Consider the following 25,220-nt stretch of genomic DNA (forward strand, 5'->3'; position numbering starts at 1 on the left):
GACCAATCACTTTGCGAGGTTCCCACACCGGCTTTCCCGATTGGACCACGGCCTCACCGACATGGCCCCAGCTAATTGGTAGATCCTGGGTTCGACCGTCCCGGAATCGGGGCGTGAGTCCAGGGCCGGGAAGACAAGAAAGTCACCTCCGGACTACAGTTCCCAGCATGCACTTCAAGGGCCTCTTTCGACGTGTGCTCTCGGGAAACGTAGTTCGCTGTGGAGCAAGATTTAAATGTGCAGGTGGCTGTTGAAGTTAAGAGAACTTAGGTAACACCTGGGCTGGACGTTAAGTCAAGGCTACGAACCCGCGTCCCTCCTCCCCCTTTTATGGAGCCAAAATATGTATCGAAGAACACACATTTAAGAGTTTGTAATGTGTTAAAGCTCTTTCTCGCTCTTTGTTTTATTTAGAAAATTTGAATTGAACACAGTGATATCAGCATGGAGGGAAAATACAACAGCTGGACTGCGTTCCAAGTATTTTTTTGGAACTTAGATGGAACAGGGCCATATTCGTGGAAACCGGAGTGGAACTCGCTCTCCCTTTTTCTTTTCCTGACAAAGCAAAAGGAAAGAAACCCCATCCAGGGCAGATCATCTCAATGCTAGTATTCGTTTTTAGGAGGGCCACCAGGTAATAATCTGCTGGGAAACGTGCCTTTGCAAAAACACTTTGAAACATCCCTCTCTTTTTCTAAGTTACACTGTTCTCTTTCTCTATGACTGACTTTGGGAATGCTGGATTGATGTATTTGGAGGTAGAGGTGATGGTGATTGCATTGCAGAGAAGGAAAAGGTCCTGTGTATCAAGTACCAACCCCAGGCATGCTCCCACTGGGTAGCAGGGAAGTGGCTTCATGTTCCTGCCCCTTCATCAAATTGTGCCATTCTGTTTCCCCTAGCGTCCACCCACCCTCAGCTCATTTCTGGAACTGAGTTGAATTCAATCCTCAGCTCAGTTTGAGGTCAGGGTTCTGGAAAAGTCCACACTGCCCACATAATCTAACCTCCAGGCATTTTCTTCCATCTTCTTTGCTAGAAAGTCCTCTTTTCCAAAAAAGGACAAGGATAAAAAACTGCTTAGAAAAAAAATCAAAAAAGACCCGGGACGCCTGAGTGGCTCAGCGGTTTAGAGCCTGCCTTCTGCCCAGGGCTTGATCCTGGAGTCCCACAGATCGAGTCCCACATCTGTTTCCCTCCATGGAACCTGCTTCTCCCTTCGCCTGTTTCTGTGACTCTTTCTCTCTCTGTGTGTGTGTGTGTGTGTGTGTGTCTCATGAATAAATAAATAAAATCTTAAAAAAAAAAAAACCAAACATCAACTGCTGTTCCACATTCACATCAGAGGGGATGAAGGAAAAATATTGTCCTATTATTCTATTACCTTGTTGACACCCATTTCTATTTCTTTTTTTTAGGATTTTATTTATTTATTTATTTATTTATTTATTTATTTATTTATTTATTCATGAGAGACAGAGAGGCAGAGACATAGGCAGAGGGAGAAGCAGGCTCACTACGGGGAGCCTGAAGTGGAACTCGATCCCAGGACCCTAGGATCAGACCTGAGCCAAAGGCAGGCACTCAACCCCTGAGCCACCCAGGCGCCCCTCATCTCTATTTCTGTCACTAATAATGTGTCCTCAGAGTCCCTCTGATTTTAAATCATGGAGTAAAATATGACATAATTTTCTCCCTTTTTCATCTTCCTCCCTTTTTCATCTTATCAATCATCACGTGCTCACAATTTGAGCTATGTAATTACTCTTTTATTATTTTTTTAGGGTTTTATTTTTTAAGCAATCTCTACACCCAATGTGGGACTCGAATTCACAACCCCAAGATCACAATTTGCATGCTCTACTGACTGAGCCAGCTAGGTACCCCTGTAATTGTGAACATTTTGCTCTTCTCATTGGAAACTTCCCTACTGGGTCTCACTTTCCTTTACCTTCCCCATGCACCTGAGTTCTAGCTATATTCACCAACATCACTTTCTCTTCATTCTTGCTAAAGCCATATAACAGCCAGAATGATTTTGCTTTTAAAATTAAATTTCAATTCAATTCAAATTAGATTAAAATTCCTATTCAAAATTTTCAATGACTGCCTTTGTCATAGAATCAAAAAATGTTTGAACTGACAAAATAGGAACTTGTGCTGACAGTTCTACTTTCTTGGGGAAGTACTGGGAAGAAATTTCTGCCTTCTACAAGAAAAGCAGTGATTATTTGATTGACAGACTAGAGAATGTTCACTGCTTGAGACTCAGCTTCTCTTTCCATCTTTTTCTTTCCTAAGCGCTTCATATATTTAAGACCCTCTGCTGGATGGTAGATAAACAAATTTCCCACATCTCTGACTACTTTCCTGATTTCCACATGAATACACTCTTGCTTTGTCACAGGCTCCTTTACCCTCTCCCCACTGCCCTTGCTTCTTCTGAGCCACAACCATGGCATCCTTCCCATTTTCACTTGTGTTTCATCTTGGCTGAGCCTCTTTCCTGACTAGGCCAGTTCTCATTATTCTTTATTTCTCTACGTGTTTACAGGACACTCACAAACTTGCCTTTTAAGTGGGATGTAAACTCTTTGCAGCCAGAGACAATTACATAATTCAGTATATAGGTATTTAGCATTGGACTTACCATCTACTAACACTAGATAATTTATGTTGATTGATAGATATGTCTTACTTATATTTTAATAAGATTTTTAAAGTACTTGCTATTTGTTATAAGTTTAATCTTTTTAAAATTTTATTTATTTATTTTTAAGATTTTTATTTATTTATTCATGAGAGACACACACAGAGAGAGAGGCAGAGACATAGGCAGAGGGAGAAGCAGGCTCCATGCAGGAAGCCCAATGTGAGACTCAGTCCTGGAACTGTGGGATCAAACCCTGAGCCAAAGGCAGAGATGCTCAACCACTGAGCCACCCAGGCATCCCTAGTCTTTTTTTTTTTTTTTTTTAAGATTTTATTTATTTATGGAGAGGGAAAGAACAGAGGAAAGAGCAGAGGAAGAGGGAGAGAGTTACTCAAGCAGACCCTAAGACCATGATATCATTACCTGAGATGAAATCAAGAGTCAGATGCTTCACTGACTTGAGTCATCCAGACACCCCAAGTTATAAATTTAATCTTAAAATATCTTACAAGGAAATATTATGAAGCATTTGTACCTCTAGTATATAGGAAATTTACTTCAGTCCTCTGTACCTCTGTAAAATGAGTACATTAATAATATTCTCTTCACCATATGTGTTGTGAAGTTCATATCTCAAAAGGCATATGCAGGGAAAAAGTACTTCTTTAATTATAGCGTGCTCTGCAAATATTATTTCTTATTGATTGCTTGATTGAAGCAAAGAAGAAAATTGAAATATTAGTTGGTACATAGATGAATAAAATTAATTTTATTCCCTTAATCTAGAAAGAGTTTAGAGCTGCTAGAGTTATTGTCCTTAGCCAATGAACGAATAATTGACATCTTCTGAGAATGCTCCTAGGACCTTGACTGTTTGGGGAAATTCCAAGTCTCCAAACCAGGTCTAGAACATTGTGTGGGAAAATCAGATTTATTTTTCAGCCTGCTAGATTGCATGATGATTAATTAATGAAAAAGTTGTGAATTCTCCATGGCCTTATCTAGGCCAAGTGTACATTCCTTATGGTCTCCTGCCAACATTCCCAGTTAAACTTCTGTACTCACTCTACTTGTACAAAATGTTAATATTATTTATTAATTCACAGACTTCTTTAATATTTGCTCAGCTGTCTGTATTCTGTTTAACTTGTCCATATCAGTGTTCTGGGTTACTGTCATAGATTTCCAAGTTGCAGAAAACCTGTTTGCTCTGCATTATAATACAGCATAGGACTTAATGGAGATAGATAATAAGTGCCTTTTCATCCAGATGACCCTGAGATGACCTTATCCCATTGACATGAATCAAGCAATCAGCACATATTGAGAACCTCTTGAAAATTTTGAGGACATAAATCCAGTTTGCTCTTTGCATAAGTATGGTAAGACAACCCCCAGAGCCTTTTCTTGAGAATGCAGTGATTGTCACTAACTCTAGTCAAGAATATCCTTTCCTGTGCTATTCTTAGGCATGTGTTTGGTTGACCATGTGCACAGGCTGTCAACACTTGTACCAACATATCTGCCAGGGCAGGATTAAGGAGAGACAAGGAGCAGGATATTTTCCCCCTTAGAGCTTAGAGAAGAATGTACTTTCTTTGATGCGGATGAGGTGAATTAAAGCCCTTATTTTTGTGTTCATATGTCATGGATAAATGAAAATTGAAATCCTTTCACCGTATCATAGGATAGGACCTGGCATCTCCTCATGCACATTCTGAGCTCCTTGAGTAAATGGACAATGGCTTTATACTTCATTGTGTTAACAATAATTCCTGTATTGTAAATAGCAGGTACATAATTAGTAATTAAATAAGCTTTGAATATATATGTAACTTCCTATAATTATAATTGTCATAACGGTCAGAGTGTAGATCCCAACTGCAGAGCACAGGATTCAGAATACCTAAACTTTGAAGCTGATAGAATGAATAGGTACAGTGTGTGTGTGTGTGTGTGTGTGTGTGTGTGTGTGTGTGTGTGTGCTCAATCTCTACCACTTACTTTGGGGGACATTTATTTTGGTGCTGTCTATCTTTTCTAAGCAGTATGAACTCATGTCAGATAAAGGAAAGGCCAGGATACCTTTATACCCTGAATAAGTGGATAGGCAACTTTTGATCTATTTTTTTTCATAGATTTATAACTACCAGTTCTGGAGAGAGACTGGATTAAAACTAAATTTCGATAAGAACTTGATTAAGTGAACCTTATAAGGTAGAGATAAATAGCTTAGAGCTCCCATTAAATTCGGAATACTTAAGTCTTGAGTAGATGGCAATGGATTCAATCAGTGAATGTTGGGTTAAAAACATTATAGTCATAGGATAGCCCAAACTTCTTCCTTCCTTCCTTCCTTCAACAAATATTTTCTGGGCACTGTCAACACCATTTAGCCAAAGGCCACCAGGGACACACCCATAGTTGAACACATTAGGTTTAGTACTTTCCGCAATAAGGAAGAACACAGCATGGCATGTCTCAGGAAGGAGGCTTTAGAAAGAACCTATTATAGGATTTGGGCTTTGATTGGGTAGTTGGCAGGAGGATCCAGGAAAGCTGCGTTTGCTCTAGGTGGGATTCTGTTGAGGAGGTACCCCTGATTTCTATGATTTGGTAGAAATCAACCAGTAAACCTCACCTTAAAGGAGAGGAGACAAGAATGGAAAAAAAAAAAAATCACTGGTGAAGAAGCAGTAGTTATTTTAGCCAAGAGAAGAAGAAGTGTTTGTTACTTTGTGGGTGGCATAGGGAACTTGTTTGTGCTTAAACAAAATTGTGAAATGATTTGGTTCGTTTCAGAGTAACCAGTCGGTGGTTGGTATTCTGAGATCATTTATGTCCAAGAGGAGAGTAACATGGCCTGGTTGCCAGTGCCAAGCCAGCTCCTATTGTCAGGGGCTACTCCTTGTTTTTTTTTCTCAGCAGCTACTGGGAGGCACATGGGATTCTTGGTGCTGGGCATTCAGCAATCAATAAAACAGACAAAAATCATAGAGTGTTCATTCCAGCCAGAGGAGAAAAAGAATAAAATAAATAAGTAAATTATCATTTATTAGGTGATAAGTACTGTAGAGAAAAAACAATCAAGGAAGGGGGATAGGGTATTGAGAGGTAAGGTGGGGACTACCATTTAAATTGAAAGCAGGAAGGTAAGGGAAGGCTTCCTTGTAAAGCTCACATTCAAGCAGAGACTTAGGAATGAGCCATGAAGGTGTGGGAGTGGATCTGGTCTTTTTGACAGGTGTAAGGGGATATCTTTTTGTGGTTTTGATTTACATAACATCTGAAAGAAATATAACACTATATGTTAATTACACTTCAATTAAAAAATAAAAAATAAAAAAATGTGGGTGTGAAGAGCCTTCCAAGCATAAGAAGCAGCCCCAATAAAAGTTCTAAGGCAAGAGCATGTCTGTTATGCTTCAGGAACAGCAAGGAGCCCTTTGGATGCTGAAGCAGATGAGGAAGGAGATGGCAGGAGAAAGGGAGCAGGACAAGTCAGAGAAGTGTCTGGGGCCAGATGGCTTAGAGATTTTAGGTCAACATTAAGTGGTAGTCAGAATGCTACTTTTTATGACTCTGAGACTGGCTCTGTTGAAGTGTGGCTTAGATAATGGCCTTCCCCTCCCTTGCATGAGAATGAACAAATAATTGCATAAACCTCTTTATTAATGGTTTAGATATAATGCTAAGGTAACCAATTAAAACAATTGTACTCAAAAGTTTTATTCAGTGGAAGTTCACACACTGGTTAGAAATTGAGGTGGTAAGTGCAAAATTGAGTTGGTAAGATCCTAAGAGAAGGGTCTTCAAATAAGGATCCTTAAAATATTTGAACAATATTATCATAAATACAAGTCACTTGGATGTAAGTTTAGAAAACATTTATGATGCAAAATAGGGGTTTTGATCATTACCTATTCTGGAATAGACTCCCAGCTATGCCACGTTGATGTCACGTAAATCTAACTTGAAGGGCTGCATTGACAAAAAAGAAATGTATGTGTTATGTATCTTAATATATAATTAATATGTATTAATAATAGTTAATATTATTAATAATATATAATATAATATAAATTAATAATAATTAATATCTATTTTAATATACACACATTAGTAGGTACATATTTCATATATGCATAAAAATGTGTGTATAATTAAACAATTGAGAATAAGTTGCAGGTGCGATGCTACTTTATCCCTAAATGTTAGTATTTCCTGAAAACAAGGAATTCTCTAACGTATCCACAGAGCTGTTGTCAGAGTTACAAAGTTAACACTGATTCCATACTCTCATCTAATCCAAAGACTTTATTCATATTTTGCCAATTTGCCACAATGATGTCCTTTCTTTCTTTTTTTTTTTTTATTTATTTATGATAGTCACAGAGAGAGAGAGAGAGAGGCAGAGACATAGGCAGAGGGAGAAGCAGGCTCCATGTACCGGGAGCCTGATGTGGGACTCGATCCCAGGTCTCCAGGATCGCGCCCTGGGCCAAAGGCAGGCGCCAAACCGCTGTGCCACCGAGGGATCCCCAATGATGTCCTTTCTAACAGTAGAAAATCCAAGATCATTGAGTACATCTAGTTTGTCATATCTCATTAGTGTCCTTTAATCTGGGACAGTTCCTGAAGGAGTGTGTGTGTGTGTGTGTGTGTGTGTGTGTGTGTTCCTGAACCTCTTGATACTAACAGCTTTTAAGTATATAAGCAAGTTATTTCATAGAATGTACCCTAATATCAATTTGTGTCATAATTAGATTCAGGTTATGCACATTTGGTGAGACTATCACTGAAATGATGTTGAATTCTTCTTAGTGGATCATGTCAGGAGCCTAATGCTATTGGTTATTCCAAATCTTGGCAATGATAATATTGGTCAATTGGTTAAAAAGGTGTTTCCACTGCATTGACTTTAGTAATTAATGTGTATCTTGAAGAGGATATTGTGAGATTATGTAAATACCTCATTATTCCTTAAACATTTACCCAGTAGTTTTATCATGTATATTCATGATTTTTGCCTGAATCAATAATTACTATGACAGCTGCCAAATGGTGATTTTCTAATTCTATCATTTCTTCTACATTTATGATTAGCTTTTTTCTTATTTATTTATTGTTCATTTAACTGATTACTTTACATTGTTATAGACTCATTCGTTCTTTACCTGGTAAGTTATAAAAATCCTTACTATCATTATTATTTTGATGCTCAGATTATCTCAGATTTAGCCAGGAGGTACCCCTTCAAACTGACTCCTGTATCTTTTTGAGCACATCCTTACACTTTTGCACTATTTATATTTTTTTCTGCTTTCCCTGATCCAGCCCTGAATTAACCATTTCTCTGAGCAGGCTTGCTTTCTTTCAGTGGATAATGGTGTTCATGTTCCAGGAGTACTCATTACTACTGGGGTGTTAACGTATCTGAACTCTCTTAGCAGACAGAGCTGGGAAATATGTGTGTGTGTGTGTGTGTGTGTGTGTGTTGTGGTGAATGGATAAACAAACAATGGAGTACCACTTGGCCACAAAAAGGAAAAAATTACTGATACGCACATATCATGGATGAATCTCAAAAACATTATGCTGAGTGAAAGAAACCAGAATCCTTTATGATTCCATTTCAATGGAGCTCAAAAACGGTTGCAACCAACCTGTAGTGATAGCATTCAGAATAGCAGAATAGCAGTTGCTATTTTGGATGCGGCAGGAGGGAACTTTTGGGTAAGGGGAAATCTTTTGTAGTCCAATTAACATGTGGGTCACATGAGTGACAGGTACATATCTGTCAAAATTCAAAGAACCATGCCCTCAAGATCCATGCATTTTAATGTATGTAAATTATACCTCTTGGCAGGCAGAATAATGCACCTCCCTTCCCCCCACCCAAGATGCTCCTAATCCCCAAACTTGTGTGGGTGGTACCTTTGAAGGCATAGGACTCTGCTGATGTAAGTAAGTTACGGATCTTGAGTTGGGAAGATTCTCCTGGATTTTCCAGACGAGTCCTACCTAAATGTGATCATAAGCATTCTTACAAGAGGGAGGCAGGAAGGTCAAAATCAGAAAAAGAAGATATGATCACAGAGGCCAGGGTTAGAGTGCCTGGCTCATAAGCCAAAGAACGGAGACAGCCTCTAGAAGCTAGGAACAGCAAAGAATAGATTATCCCCTGGAGCCTCCAGAAGGAACACAGCCCTGCCAACTTCTTGATTTTTAGCCCTGTAAAGTCCATTTTTGGACTTCTGACATTCAAACTGTAAGATGATAAATTTGTGTAGCTTTAAGTCGCTAAGTTTGTAATAAACAGCAATAGGAAACTAAGCTATATGGGCATATCCCATTTCATTGCATTTCACACATATCGCATAATTTTTTTTACAAGGTGAACGCTTGTGGCAACCCAGCATGGTTCAAATTTATCAGCACCATTTTTCCAACAGCATTTGCTCACTTTGTGTCTCTGTGCCACATTTTGGTAATTTTCACAACATTTCAAACTTTTTCGTCGTGCACTCACAATGTGCCTGTTACATTTGATGCGGTGATCGTGATCAGTGACTACATCTCACTGAAAGCTCAGGGATGGCTAGCATCTTTTAGCAATGAAGGATTTTTAAATTAAGGTAATATGTAGATTTTTTACAACATATGCTGTTGCACACTTATAGACTGCAGTGTAGTGTAAACATAATTTATAGGCACTGGGAAACTAAAAAATTCGTTTGACTTCACTTTATTGCAATATTTGCTTTATTGTGATATTCCCTTTATTGCAGTGTTCTGGAACTGAAACTGGAATAAGCCTGTACTTCATTTTGAAAAAAAAAAAATTAAAAAATGCACTTAAGTGAGCAGTCCCATGTGTTACAAGAAAAAAAAAAGCCATGTTGTGGAACAGACCTGGGCCCGACTTTGGATTATGCCATCTGCCAGTTCAGCAATTCAGCCACAGAAACTTTGGCAAGTTATGTAACATCCCCGAGGCTCAGTTTCTTAATCTACAAAATCAGAATTATTAAACCTGCCTTACCTTTCAGAACTGTCATGAAGATTAAAAGCAATAAAATAGGAAGGCAGTCTAACAATGAAAGACTGAAAAGTATAGCCTTATTTTTATGCTGGAATTTTACCCAACATAAATACATACATGACCAAGTTAGTAGGGCAACTTGAATACTGCCTCTCGTGTGAAAGGAGAGGGGTGAAGCTCATAGGTAGAGCTTATCAGGCTGTCCTTGTTCATTATTTCAAAAGTAACTTTTTATTTTGAAATATTTTAAGACTCACAAGAAATTGCAAAAATATGTTCCTATTCATTTTCAAAGAGTTGGCAGCCTATTTCTCTCTCTTTATTCCACTGCTGCTGGCATTCTGGAAAGCTCCTAGGTTCACCAAGTTCTAATAATAGGAACTCAGGTTTGTGGGTACCCACAGTGTGCCTAGCACTGTGGCAGTGCTTTACATATGCCATCATCATTTAGGCCTCTATCAGTGATAACACAAAGGAGATACTCTAGTTTTCCCTATTTTTGTGGGGGAAGAAACCAAGGCATAGAAAATGTTTAGAAACTTCTCCCAGTTGGTAGTTCAGAATGTGGATCCAGTATTTCAGCCTGGCTCTTGCCTTCAGAGATAAGCACGAAAAGGGAGGAGGAAGTCCATCCTTGTATGCATCACAGAATAACTCAGAGACATTTCTGTATATCACACAAATATGCATGCAAGGGGAGGGCATGTATACATATGAGGGAGGCATTCTTACGCTAAGTCAGGGAATAAAGGCAAAACAAGATTTATGAAAAAGAGAAGGGAGACAAAAGCTGGAGACTGGAGTGTTTTAGCAATTTTTTTAGCACTGATTAGCTGGTAACTAAGAAGGAGGTCAACTTGGGTATTTTGCTCTTGAGTAGTCCTTCTAAAGGTCAAACAATGTTTTCAATTTTTTTTTTAATTTATTTATGATAGTCACAGAGAGAGAGAGAGAGGCAGAGACACAGGCAGAGGGAGAAGCAGGCTCCATGCACTGGGAGCCTGACGTGGGATTCGATCCCGGGTCTCCAGGATCACACCCTGGGCCAAAGGCAGGCGCCAAACCGCTGCGCCACCCAGGGATCCCTGTTTTCAATTTTTTTTACTGATTCTCCAGAAAACTTTGGGAGGTTATCTGGCCAGAATGGGAGACAGGTGCCTCCATTAAGGAGGGCCAGGTGCCTTTGTTGATTCCTTCTCGTTCATCGGCGGGATCCTCACCATTTTCCTCTTTTCAGAATTTCTCATTTGTCGGGCTTAAGGACTGAGTTCATTATTTAATAATGATTGAATTTATTTTGAAGTCCTAGCTATTCTCGTCATTTAATGTTTCCTGGAAGTTCTGCTTCCATTCTATTTCTATGGTCTGGTCACCACCCTGGTCATAGCCTTCATAACTTCATGTCCACATAAACTTGTTGATGAGATTATCATCAGACTCATTTTCTTCAATCTTCCTGGCTCAAGAAGTCACAAGGATTTCCTATAACCTTGGACAGTGAATTCAGACTGCCCTGAGTGGCCACCAAGCATCTTTTTTCCTCCTGTCCCCTACATCTCCAATCCTATTTTTTTTCCTTTTCCCCTAATACATATGTATTAGTCTGCTCAGGCTGCCATAACAAAATACCACAGACCGGGTGGCTTTGAGAACAGAAATTTATTTCTCGTTGTTCTGAAGGCTAGAAGTCTGAGATCAGGGTGCCAGTGTGGCTCCCGAGTGAGAGCTTTCTTGCAGACAGCTGCCTTTTGCCGTGTCCTCACATGGCAGTGAGAGAGTGAGCATGCTCTCAGGTTCTGGTGTTTCTTCTTACAAGGACAGTAACCCCACGGGAGGGCTCCACCCTCATGACCCCATTTGAATCTCCAAATACCATCACAGGGGTGAGTGGTGGGGGGTGGTGGTGGTGGTAGGTGGTGAGGGCTTCCACATGTGAATCTGGGAGGCGGAGGACACAATTCAGTATGTAGAAACATATATTCTGTTTCAGATGCAGTTACACCTGCTCGTTTAATCCTGTTTGTTCCTTTCCTCTGGTTGGACTGCTTGCTTTTATTTTCTGATAATCTCCCTTTATGAAACCCAATTCCAAATTCTAAGAAGTGCAGTTCCAGTTTAATCCTTCCTTTGTTGGACTTTCTTCCTTTTCACAAAATATTCCTTTGTGCCATTTTAGTTTGTATATATTTGATCTTCAGCATTTTGCTATGTATTTTTATTCTAAAATTACAATTGTGTTGTAGTGAGGCAAGTGCTATGTTTTGAAGAATAAGTACTGCTATAAAGAGCATTTCTTTATTATGAAAAGATTTTGACAGCCTAACTAATGGGCTACCTATCTTTAGCACTACAAGACTCCATTATAAGCAAGACGGTGGTGGTGGTGGTGAGGGGGGCAGGAGCTGAGAGTTGATTGTGGCAAGATTTAGAATCTTAGGATGTTCAAGCCTTTATCTCTCATATTACAGATTTTAAAACCTCGTGCCTTAGGAAGTGACTTGTTTAAGATCATCTAGGGTTATGGTGATGATATAGACCCAGACCTCTTGGTTTCCATTCTACGGTTTGTTTATTAAAATGTAATTTTGCATTGAAGACCCAGTTGGGTCTTTAGTCTTCTGTTAGTGCTTAACAAATTATGAAGAATTTAGCAGCTTAAAATGCACATTTATTATCCCATAGTTTCCATGTGTTAGGAGTCTCAGCATGGTGGAGGGTTGTGAAACCCTCTGCTCAGGGTTTCACAAGGCTGTGGCTAAAGTGTTGGGAGAGCTGGGGGTCCTCCTCCAAGCTCATGTGAAAATTGGCAGAATTTATTCCGTTGAAGCTGTAAAACTCATGGTAACAAACACAGGGTGGTAACACATTGCTTATTCAAGGCCAGCGGGAGAGAGAGTCTGTTGCTTCTGATCTCTGGACTGCAAACCTCTTTTAAGAGGCTTACCTGACTAGGTCAGGACCTCCCAGGATAATCTCCCTCTTGATTGACTCAGAGTCAACTGATTAGAGACCCTATATTTGTAAGTCTCTTCACTTTTGTCATAGAATGTAACCTAATCAGGGAAGGGACATCCATCATAGTTGATGGTCTCACCCACACTATAGGTCAGAGGGTTATACTGGGTACGTACATTGTGTTAATTTTTAAAAATTAAGAAAAACAGCAACAGAGAAAAACAAAGTCATCTCTAGTTTGGCTTTCTTTCTTTTTTTTTTTTTTTCCTTGGAAGATCACATTTTTTATTTATTTATTTATTTATTTATTTAATTTACTTATGATAGGCACACAGTGAGAGAGAGAGAGAGAGAGAGGCAGAGACACAGGCAGAGGGAGAAGCAGGCTCCATGCACCGGGAGCCCGACGTGGGACTCGATCCCGGATCTCTAGGATCGTGCCCTGGGCCAAAGGCAGGCGCCAAACCGCTGCGCCACCCAGGGATCCCTAGTTTGGCTTTCTGAATAAAGTGTGTTTCTTTCTAGTTATTTTTCTTGTTGCTGTTCTGATACTCCCCTTGTTTTTTCTCCCCATATTTTAAAAATAGAGTCACATGGTATTTATAACTGAATTTGATACTTTATTCATTTGGTATAATTTTGTAAGAATTTTTACATGTTGTTATATATTCCCTCATAGACATACTTTTTTTCCCTTACAACCATGTCTTTTCTGTGGGGGAAGAGTGGAAAATGTAGATAAGCAAAAAGGGAAAGAAAATCAACTCCAATTGCAATATTCAGAATTAAGCCTTAGTAACATTTTGTGTTACACACTTCCTGTTTTTTTGTCTTGGTCTGAATATTATGAGTCTACTCATATATATATTTCAAGAAGGAGAACGTTTTTTACCTTACCTCTCAGCATTCAAATTTCCCTTTGGGGGGAGATGTCACATTATTTAAGAAAAATATTCTGCTAATTCCTTGGGGCATAAGATAGGATCCTGAGTTTCAAGATATTGGATGATGTCAAGATTTCAGAGGAGGAAGCTACTTTGCAAAGTAGAGGAGCAGAATCTGAAGCTCCCAGGAGATGTGATGGTGGGAGTGAAGAGCCAAGGGAGGGAGGGAGGAGGCAGAGAGGTGGTGGTATGCTGCTGGACACTGTGTGATGTGACTGCCCATGTCCCTTTGCTGGCTCAGTTTTCATTATATCTGCTAAAATTTTGAATTCTTGGTGTGAAGGAGTTGTTGATGCAATGCAGGGTTTCTCAATCTTGGAACTATTTACATTTGGGGCTAGATAATTTTTTGTTGTGCAATCTCTGTCACTGAAGAGTATTTAGTAGCATCTCTGACCTCTACTGGCTGGAAGTCAATGGCAACCCAGTCTCCAGTTGCGACAACTACAAGTATCTTTAAACATTGCCAAATATCTCATGGGGGCAAAATCAGCCCGAGTTGAGAATCACCGCTGTAATGGAAATGGTAGAAGGGGGTACGATTTCTATGAGGTGATTATTGTAATATGCCAACATGTCTAGGCTGAACTGCATTTTCCAGAGTCTCATTCCCTGGATGTTTCTGGTTCAGGTATGTTTCTGGTTACGAGTATGTTTCTTGTCACCCTATTTGTGCAAAGTAGCAGCTGGACCTGCAACTGCTCTACTCTCCTTGAATCTTCTTTCAGCCTCTCCAGCTCTGGGTGCATTGAGCTCTGTGGAGAAGGGCTCCGGTTTCTGTAGAATGCCACTGTCACTGTATTAGTTTGCCAGGGCTGCCATGACAAAATACCACAGCCTGGTGGTTTAATTAAGCAACAGAAATGTATTTTCTCACAGTTCTGAAGGTTAGAAGTCTGAAATCAAGGTGTTGGCTGGGTTACTCTTTTCTGAGCCTCTCTCCTTGGCCAGTAGATGGTATCTTCTCTTTGTATCTTCACATCGTCTTCCTGTGGTGTGTGTGTTCAGATTCTAATTCCCTTTTCTTATAGGGATATCAACCATATGAGATTACGGCCCACCCTTATGAGTAATTTTAATTTACTTATCTTGTTAAAGACACTATCTCCAAATATAGTCACATGCTGGGGTGCTGGGATGTATTAGTCAGCGTTCTCTGGAAAAACAGAACCAATAAGACACACACACACATAAAATATATAATATATAATGTAAGGATATAAGTGTATGTATAGATACATGTGTATACATATCTGGATACATACTTATATAATGTCCTATATATATTAATTATAATACAATTATATAATAAAGTATATTATTTATATATATATGATAATTTATATATACAGAAGGAGATTTATTATAAGGAATCCGCTCATGCAATTATGGAGGCTGAGAAATCCTAGGATCTGCCCCCTGGAAGCTGGATATCCAGGAAAGGCAGGAGTATAATTATAATCTGAGACCAAAGGTCTGAGAACTAGGGGAATTCAAGGGGTAAATCTACCAAGGTAGAACACTGATGTTGCATCTCAAGCAGGCAGTCAGGAGGAGAATTTCTTCCTTCTTCCACCGTTTGTTGTGTTCAGGCTCTCAGCAGATTGGATTGGATGCCCATCCACACTGGGTGGGCCATATACTTTGCTGAGTCATTCAAATGCCATTCTTGTCCTGAAACAACCAAACAGAAACATCCATGAATAATGCTTAATCTGGGCATCCTGTGGCCCTGTCAAGTTGATACATAAAATGAGCCATCATGTGGGAGTGAGGACTTCAACATACAAATTTGGGGGTAACTCAATTCAGCCCGTAGCAATTATCAAAGTCAGAGACCATGAGAAAAGAAGTGAACTCAGCATATGTTGTGGACCGCAGCTCATTTGTGTGGCCTCCAGCACACCCTTTTTTCCCCATCTTATCTCTTGTCTTTCTGCCTGTCTGCCCTGCAGACGTCAAGTTTTAATATCAGATGCAATGACAGAGTATCTAATCAACTCCCACAATTGTGTAAGATCAGATCTCTGTAACAAATACGGATAATATATATCAATGCCCACATTTGAAATTTGCTTCTCTGATTGGGCCCTGACTGATAGAGCAGGGCAGAGGCGGAACCACAGGGAGAAGAGCCTGAGTGGTGGGGAGGATCAAGGGACTTCCCAATGTAGATCCACCCTTCCCTGCCACCTCCTATGTTCTTTCTAGAGCATGGGTGGAAACTTCACAGTGCACCAGGGTAGGGAATTAGAGGGGTCAAAGATTTTTTTTTTTTTTTAAAAGAGGGAAAGAGAGAGGGAGTACAAGAGCAGGGGAAGGGGCAGAGGGAGAGGGAGATAATCTCAGCACAGAGCCCAATGTGGGGCTTGATTTCACAACTCCGAGGTCATGACCTGAGCAGAAATCAAGAGTTGAACACTTAACTGACTAAGCCACCCAGGCACCCCCCCCCCTCTTTTTAGGAGGGAGATAGTCTTTTTTTTAAAGTATTAATTGATGCACTATTTTTTCACCTGCCAAGAATAGCTGTTATTCTTCATTTGGTAGCTAAAGGAAAGAGCATCCATGGCTCTGGGAACAATTTATAGGGTGAGACAAGGATGCCAAGTTCATGATTTCTATCACTCTAATGCTAGGCAGGATGGATTTTGATGTGGCACAGAGAAAAAATTTTTTTTTCCTATTCCAGGAACAAGAAGGAAGAGAGGGGTAAAAGGATCACCTATCTGCAGCAGCAGAGCGGGTGCATGGCCATAAGAAGAGGAGGAAGAGTGTTCTCCATTACCCTCTCCTTCCTCTCCCTACGCCTGGGAGTTGTGGTGTTTATGTGCACCTGTCTGGGAATGGGCTGCTGCAGTCATAAGGAATGTCCAGGACAAGATAAAAAAATTCCTTCCTTGAACTGGAAGGTTTGAAATAAAGATATTTCGTGCTTATTTTCTGCCTGGGCCTTTTGAGATATTGTCTTAGTCTGTCTGAGGTGCTTTAACAAAATACCATAACCGGGAAGACTCATCAACAGGAATTTATGATTTCTCACAGTTCTGGAGGCTGGCACTGAGATTAGCATACCTACACAGTTGGGTTCTGGTGAAGGCCCTCTTCTGGGTTGCAGCCTGCAGACTTCTCATTGTATCCACACACGGCAGAGCACGGAGAGGGAGAAAGCTCTCTGGGGACTCTCAGGGGGCGCCAGTCCCCTTTATGAGGGCTCCATTTTCCTGAGCTTGTCCAAACCTAATCACCTTCTAAAGGCCCCACCTCCTAATGTCATCACATAGGTGGGGGAGTATTTTACATATGGATTCTGGGAGGTCACAAACCCCATAGATTCTCCTTCTATCCCTAGGCATAGAGAAACTGTGAAAATGAGGACATGGCATGTGTCCTCACAGAAGGATCCAGAGTGTGGCTTGGGGTGTGGAGAGGATCTGAATGTTCTTATGTTCCCAAGAAGAGAGAAAGTGGAACCTGAGAACCAGCAGGCTGGTTGCCGGGAACAGAGACAGTAGACAGCCATAAAACATGCAGCTGAAGTCTCACAGAATCTTCTGTGTCACTGGGCCAACCAGTGAGCCAGGTTGGCAGGGGGAATTCAGAGCCAGTGCTTGGACTGAGAGAACAATGCAGGAGATCAGGGACCAGGAATGCCTCCCCACCTCCCCTGGATGCCACTTTGTGATGTCTAATTCCTCTGAATGTAAGATGTCCCCTGGTGGTATTGGTGGTGAGGGGGATGGACGGAGGTGAATAGGTCTGGGATTGGTTCAGTTTCAAGGCGGAGGTGACAAAATCAAAACCAAAACAACCAGAAACATTTGCTTTATTATTTTTTTATTTTATTTTTATTTATTTATTTTTATTCAATTTGCCAACATATAGCATAACACCCAGTGCTCATCCCATCAAGTGCCCCCCTCAGTGCCCGTCACACAGTCACCCCCACCGCCCTGCGCCCATCTCCCTTTCCACCACCCCTTCTTCCTTTCCCAGAGTTAGGGGTCTCTCATGTTCTGTCTCCCTTTCTGATATTTCCCACTTATTTTTTCTCCTTTCCCCTTTTTTCCCTTCCACTATTTTTTATATTCCCCAAATGAATGAGACCATATAATGTTTGTCCTTCTCCGATTGACTTACATTTGCTTTATTAGATTGAAGGCAACTTAACCCCTAATAGATGAAATTAAATTGCCTGCTATTAGCGAAAGGGCTGGCTCAGAATTCAGAGATTAAAGTGAGTTGTATTGCAGTTGACTCGGGGCTGTGACGATGGACGTGCACATCTGGTATGTCCTCAGTCGGCCTGATGAGCCTTAGCATGACCTGGATGAAGACAAAAGCCTGGTTCTTCTGTTGCCTGCTGCTTTCCAGGGGGCCGGATCTCAGACGCATCCTTCCAGGTCTGCGGCCCAAACTGCGGACTCTCGAGGGCCTCCTGCGCCCCCTTCTGGTCATTGCTTGACACGGCCCCCGGCTCTGGGTGGGAGGGAGGAAGCTCCTTAAGCTCCTTCTCTCAGTCCTATTGAGTCATGATGTCTCATGGGGAACATGGCCTGAGGTTCCCAAGCTTTTGGATGGGCTCTTGGTGACATACACCTGACTGTCTCCTGAAATGTCTGTCCATGACATCAGGATGGCTGAGGCACGATGAATCAGTGCCTGTTGTACCCCGACAGGTGTCTCCTAGGGCAGTCTGAGCTCTGGGATGATTGTATCACAGGACCACCTTCTCCTTCTCTATGGTGAGTGTCTTCTTAGCCTCTCCTTTCGTGCTGGGAGGCCTCATCTGAGGCCATTTTTTCTTGACAGATTCTATCACAATAAAAAAATACATAAACCTTTCTTCTTAGAATAGTTTTAGATTTACAGAAAATTTGCAAAGATAGCAGTGTTCCCCTATATTCCATACCCAGTTACCCCTATTAATACCATCTTACATTCCTTTTTTTTTAAAAAAAATATTTTATTTTATTTTTTTAAAGGTTGTATGTATTTATTCATGAGAGACACAGAGAGAAAGAGAGGCAGAGACACAGGCAGAGGGAGAAGCAGGCTCCATTCAGGGAGCCTGACGCGGGACTCGATCTCCAGGATCGCACCCTGAGCCAAAGGCAGGCGCTAAACCGCTGAGCCACCCAGGGATCCCCAAAAGATTTTTTTAATTTATTTGAGAGAGAAGGTGAGAGAGAGAGAGAGAGAGAGCACAGGTAGGGGAGGATGGAGGGCAGAGGGAGAGGGAGAAATAGACTCCCTGTTGAGCAGGGAGCCTGACATGGGCTCGATCCCAGGACCCTGGGATCATGACCTGAGCTTGAAGGCAGACACCCAGCTGACTGAGCCACCCAGGTGCCCCAACATCTTACATTTTGAGGAGACATTTGTCACAGCAGATGGGCCAGTATTGATATACTTTTATCAACTAAAGTCCATGCTTTATTCAGCTTTCCTTAGTTTTTACCTAATGTCCTTTTCTGTTCCAGGATCCCACTCAGGGTACCACATTACATTTAAGCATGTCTCCTTAGGTACCTGTGGCCTGTGCCAGCTTTTCAAGTCTTCCTTCCTTGTTTTTGATGAGATTGACGATTTTGAGGGATACTGGTAGGGTATTTTGTTGAATGTCCCTCAGTTGGGAATTGACTAGACTGAAGTGATGGGTTTTGTGAGGAAGACCACAGAGTGGAAGGGCCCTCTCCATCATGTCATACTAAGGGTACCTGTGACCCATATGACTCATCACTGTTGGTATTGACCTTGATCACTTGGCTGAGGCAGTGTTCATCAGGTTTCTGCAGTAAAGTTATCTTTTTCCCCCTTTCCATGATGTGCTCTTAGGAAGGAAATTACCATACATAGACCTGTTCCATCACCTTTGAATCTCAGATGGAGCCCATGTCTCCAGCAGTTGCTGTGTTTTTCAGAGCTATTCCATAGCAATTGATTATTTGTGGTATGAGGCACATTGAAAAGTAGAAAATATTAATCGAAAATGCTTTATGAACTTCATGGCAATTCAAATTGTTATAGCCTCAGCAGAGTAGCTTCCCCAAACTGGAATTAAAAAACCATCCAAGAATTTCAATGACTCAAGAAAAATCACATAATTTGGCACTACTGTCAGTAGAACAGAAAGTTTGTGGGAAATCTGATTAAACAACATAATTAGAGATATTGCTGAAATTAAGGCAAGAAAAAATAAATATTTGAAACTACTGTGTAATTTGTAAATTACATATGTCTTTATGTCTCATCCAGACTTGACCACAACACAACACCCAGGCATGTGCAATAATGATTAAATTCAGCTCTCTGATATTTGCCCACTTGCAGTTATGATTGTAGCTTTGCATATTTCTTTTGTGAAGATGTATTTGATGGGAGGATAGAACATATTTTGCTTAATTAATAATACTTTTAGTTTGCTAGAGACATGATTTACAGGCCTCCATTTGTACTCATGCCCTGAGCCCTGAAATGCTAGGGGCAGGCCTGGCAGGTGCGTCTGTTGGTGTCTCAGTGGAAGGACACAAGCATGACTCCCAGCATCACCAGTGGAAAGCTTCCTCCTTCGCTACTTTGGTATATTTTTTGATTCTGTATTTTTTTTAATACACCTAGAGAATTGGAAGAGGGTGTCGTGAGTTATAGCTGATGGGGTAGAAGTAGAGGGGACAACCTGGACCTGCAACAGGCATCTGAAGCAGAGCGGGGTGGGGGCCGTCTTGTGGGAATGAGCCCTCTGCCTGAGGGATCTGATATGATCTCAAGGGAGAGAGTGTCAGAATTGAGTTAAACTATAGAACACTCAGCTGGGGTCAAAGTATTTCTTCCGTGGACACCCCCCCACCCCTTGGCCAACCAAGTCAGAAGTGCAGTGAGTATGGTAGTGAGAGTAGTGGAGAGTAGTGTAACTTACTTGGTTATACTCCATGGCACTTGCCCCAGTTTGTACTTAACTTTTCATTTATATATTATCTGTCTAACATTTGTTTTCGTTGTTAAGGTTTGAGGGGGATAATAAATCTCACCTTCTTCCTTCCCCAGGTTCAGGGTCAATTAAGAAATATGACACAGGAGTCAGACACACTGAGAAAACATTGGCATTATTACTGGTAAGAAAACTACTCCGACAACTTTGCTCGTTGCTGATGTTTATGACTCATTCAAAGGGAGATGCCTTAGTTTTTGCAAGTTTGACTTGCCTACACATACATAGGTATTGTCAGTAGGGGGGCTGCCCAGCATGCTCTCACGCTTGCTCTTTCTCAGAATGTTGGGCTCGGGGTGATGGAGATGGATATTTAGGGAGAAAATCACCCAACATTCCAGAGTCCTGAGCCTGTAGGCACCCTAGAATCTCTGGCTTAAAAGGGAGACCCAACTTTTCACTCCTTTTCAGAGGATACTTTGAGACAGTGAGATTGTGTAAGGTTGCTCAGGGGCCAGGAATTTGGAGAGATAAAAAGGGAGTGGGAAGAAAGAAATCGAGATAACTCAGGATATTCAGACCCAGTAGAAACTTTATGTATTCATTGAAAGTAGATAAAGCAAGCCACGTGAATGCTTATACTGAGATTGCAGACTGGGAAATGTTAGTCTTTGCTGGGTCCAGCAGGTGGCCAGGTGGAGGTGAGCCTGCCAGCTGTATTAGTGGAAGGTAATTTAGAAGGACGAGTTGTGGGAAGATGTGAGAGGGCTTGCCTGACATATAGAGAAAAGGCAGAGGAAGAAAACTGCTGTTACCTCTAACGGTGAGGCTCAGGATCCTGCAGCACCCGGAAGGGCTGCTGTTGGAAGAACAAAGCAAGTTTGTTGTACTCAAATAGAGGTTGAGTAAAATGTCATTGCTTGAAGGAATGTAAACAAAACCTGCCAGTTAGATCTGAGAAGAGCATTTCCTGTGTTTGAAGCTAAAGAAACAATGGTTCAAGTTCAAGGTTATATTCGGTTTTAAGTGAACGCTCTGTAGGGTTGACTTCAGAAGGGCATCTTTACACACCACCAAAATGACCCAAATAAGGCAAGTAGTAAGAAGCTCACAGCTGCGCAAGAAGACATTCTGTCTATGCTGGGCATCCCAGCCATTCCGAATTTACTGACTTTGTTTTACTTTAGAACCCAGCTTTTACTAGGACTATAGTAGGAGTGTAATAAATCCAACCTTTGGGACAGAGTGACCTTTAACAATGTAGGTCAAGCAAATTAGCTGTCTTATGCCATTTTGCGGGCAGGTAGTTGGGAAGGTGGAACTGCATTTGCAAATCCGCAGCTTCCAAAGCCATTGATTTCAAAGACTAAGGGGTTACCTAGGATGGCCATTTACTTTGCCTTTTTTTTAAAAAGGAAATTTAGGGCCAGATTGGCCCTTAGATATAATCTAATCCTGTCCTTTCATTTTAGAAAAGGTAACAGATCCATAGAGGTCGGAGTCTGTTAAAGATTGCAACATGTAGCTAGCTGTCGATCAGGATTCCAGTAACTGGAAGGTGTGCTCTGATAAGACCAGAAAATGGGGAATCTATGTTTGTGGGTATATGTGACAAGCTGGTCAGCAGGGTCTCTTGAGGCTGCCTTCAAATCCCTCAACACACTTGTCCTCATGCAGAGGACTGTGGGAATCTCTGGTTCCCCGGACAGCCACGGGGATGACTTGGAAGAGCCCCGAGGACCAACAGGGAGTCCCCCGTGAATGGCTTCCTGCATGAATGCGCTTCCCACCACCACGGCTTGGTCTCTGGCTGCTGCAGTGGCCTGTGAGCTCGGAGGACAACAGAGGCTTTTGTGCTATTTTCTTTCCTTAGCAATTTCTCAGAAACAGAGCTTATACACAGGCTAGTGACACGTGGGGATCTGAGGATCCAGCTTGGAGACTCAGACACCAGATGTGAGAAGGGGAAGGTCAGTGTATCCTGCATCAACTAAGTGTGCAAGACTAACCTCCACAGATGTCAACGAACTGATAGCTGAAGGGAGAATATAAAGCAATGATGTCAGCTTTCCCTCCATTTCAAACCCAACCCCAAAGCTATATTAAGCTAGCGCACACAGCATTATTCAACAGATCTTTGTTGATTGAATGAATACATTTGCAGTAACAAAGAGAAGATTGAGATTTCAGAACACGGTGGGGTATGTTTAACATTGATTCCCTGATCTCGGAGAAAAGAAAACAGAAAGGCAATTTTCATCTAATTTCAATCAGAATATTCTGGAGATGAAAGGGATCTTAGTGATTATTTGGTTTCTTTTGTTGTTTTACAAATAGGAATTTAATGACTTGCATTTCTCGCTGTCTGAACCATGGTTCAATAACATATACTCAAGTATTTTCATTTTTGGATTGAATGTAATATATATTGGATAGATACCCAAACTAGTTTTCCCTCAAAGTTCCCATTCCCTGCTCATGTTTCCTGAATGTTTGGTTGTGGAGTGGTTCATTAAGTTGGGAAACAGGTGGTAGCTTTGAGGTCTTAATCCTTTCATCCTAAATCTTGCCATCCTAAGTGGGCCCCTCGACAGTTACAAAAACTGCTGGAGGTTCTGATTTATAAATACTGACAATGTTGTTGCCAGGGCTGTTTGGATGAGTGCAATTAAAATATACAGCTCCAACTACCCTCCTTTGTCATCTTCTTTTTCTAGAACTATTACCTACTACTAACTCTTAGGTAATTTAGATAATCTACAATGTCAATAATCAAGACTCGTGCTCCAAAACACCACACAGTGAACAGATGCAGGATGGCAGTGTAGTTTCAGCTCTTAGAGAAGTGAAGGGAAAGGGAGCGAAGTGGCCGCAAGGCTTTAGGCACATCATTCAGACTGTGGAAACCTCGCTGCAGCCTGAACCATCTGGCACACAGTAGGTTCTTAATAAATGTTAAGTGCTGAATGCATAAATCTGTAAAGAGAGGATGCTTTTAAATAATGAGCTAAAAACTGTATTGGAACAAGTCTTAACTTTCTTTGCCCTGGTTGAGCACAATCAAATGACGTGTGCATGGTATGCACTCAACCCATGATACATATTGTTGCAAAGCTACGACTGCTACTTCTGTCATTCGTCCATTTGAACAAACATTTAGTGAGTATCCATTACCTGTAAGACACGAGAGATAGAACTTTGAACAAATTAGGATTGATAAGAATCATAGAGGAAAGCATACGGGCTTTGGAATCGGACATACCTGGGTTTGGATGTGCTCTTACCTACATGGGCATACTAACTTCTCTGAGCCTCACTTTTCTCACCTGTCATGTGGGGATATTAGTAGTCTTTTTGAAAGCTGGGTGGTTATGGTAGATTAAATACAATAAATAATATCTGTGACATTTATAAAGTCACAAAAGGTGGTCAGTACATATATATTTCTAGCAGTACTAGCAGTGTAGGAAAATCTTTCGCAGGATTGTTTCAGATGCTATGGCATTTTCCCACGAGAGGGCGGCATAACCACATGATTTGGAACCTGCCTTTCTCCCTACACAGATGGCTCTCAGCGCTCAACGCCCATGTTACTCTCACGTTGTGAGTCTAACGCAACACTTAAAGGCCTCAATAGCTTAGTATAATATTTTAAAAGTGGCAGGTTCTAACCTCCAGGCTTCTGTTCAACTGGATATTGATAGGAATGATCAATTAAGTATTCTACATTCCAGATGTTGAGAATATTTTTGCAATTAGGACTCAGTTGGATCTGAATTTTTGAGTTTTAAAAATTAGGCCAAGTTATCTAAAAGCGTCAGGCCATCTTTGGCTATATCCAGAATTTCATGGAATTAGCCAAGTGTTACACTTTGGCCTCCTGGCTGCCATTTGAGATTTGGGTAAATTCTTCACCCTGTGGGAGACATTCTACTAGATAGAAGATGCAAAGGTGCTGTCTTTCATTTACCAAATGCTTATGGTAGGCGAACTGCGCACCAGGTACTGTTCTAGGCGCTGACCATTCAGCAGGAGATTGAAAAGAGACAAGTTAAGGCATCATCGCTGTCATTAAGCAATATATCAGGTTTATCAAATTCCTAAATAGAAAGTAACAAGAAAGCAGCAGCCAATGCCCTGAAACAATAGAGTGCGGCAGCTGGTTCTTGCATCAGGGCCTATAACTGACTTCGGCAGATCCCTTTGTTGGAGTGACCCACCACTGGCCTTTGCTCATGGCTGATGCCCTGGATTGATGTGATATCCCAGCAATAAACATGTGCATTAGTGATTCTGAATCTTCATGCCATGACACACTGGTGTATTCCTGGGAACTGTAAGGAGTAAATAAGGGGATGTTTGCTGTTACTGTGGATCTCAGCAGGGAAATCAGGCCGCCCAAGCTGTAGCCTGCTTTATCCTCCGATGAGTCATTCTCATTTTATTTTGTTCCCTCCTTCTGTTAGGATAGCAGAAACTTCCTTTAGTCATTTTGTGGCTCTGATTCTGGGGTGGGCGGTGCAGCAGGGGGCCGAGGGTGGTGTGAAGACACTGGTGTGCATGCAGAGGCAATCCTTTAAGCCCTGGATGTGAGCTGGGCTGTGGGCTTCTGTTGAGAAGTCTATTACTCATCTGGTCCCTGGTTATCAGTTCACTCAGGTTGTCAAGGAGACATTCATCCTCTCTTCC

At 41.3% G+C, this 25,220-nt stretch overlaps 1 long non-coding RNA gene across 1 annotated transcript; it reads left to right on the top strand.

Annotated features, from left to right (window-relative positions):
• The first annotated feature begins 82 nt into the window (after positions 1 to 82).
• On the top strand, positions 83 to 16,539 carry LOC140639458 (uncharacterized). Its single transcript, XR_012036170.1, has 3 exons — positions 83 to 270; positions 415 to 637; positions 16,293 to 16,539. It is a non-coding gene; the product is annotated as an uncharacterized lncRNA (long non-coding RNA).
• Positions 16,540 to 25,220: the final 8,681 nt, after the last annotated feature.

Source organism: Canis lupus, chromosome 9, assembly GCF_048164855.1.
Source record: "Canis lupus baileyi chromosome 9, mCanLup2.hap1, whole genome shotgun sequence".
Classification (NCBI taxonomy): domain Eukaryota; kingdom Metazoa; phylum Chordata; class Mammalia; order Carnivora; family Canidae; genus Canis; species Canis lupus.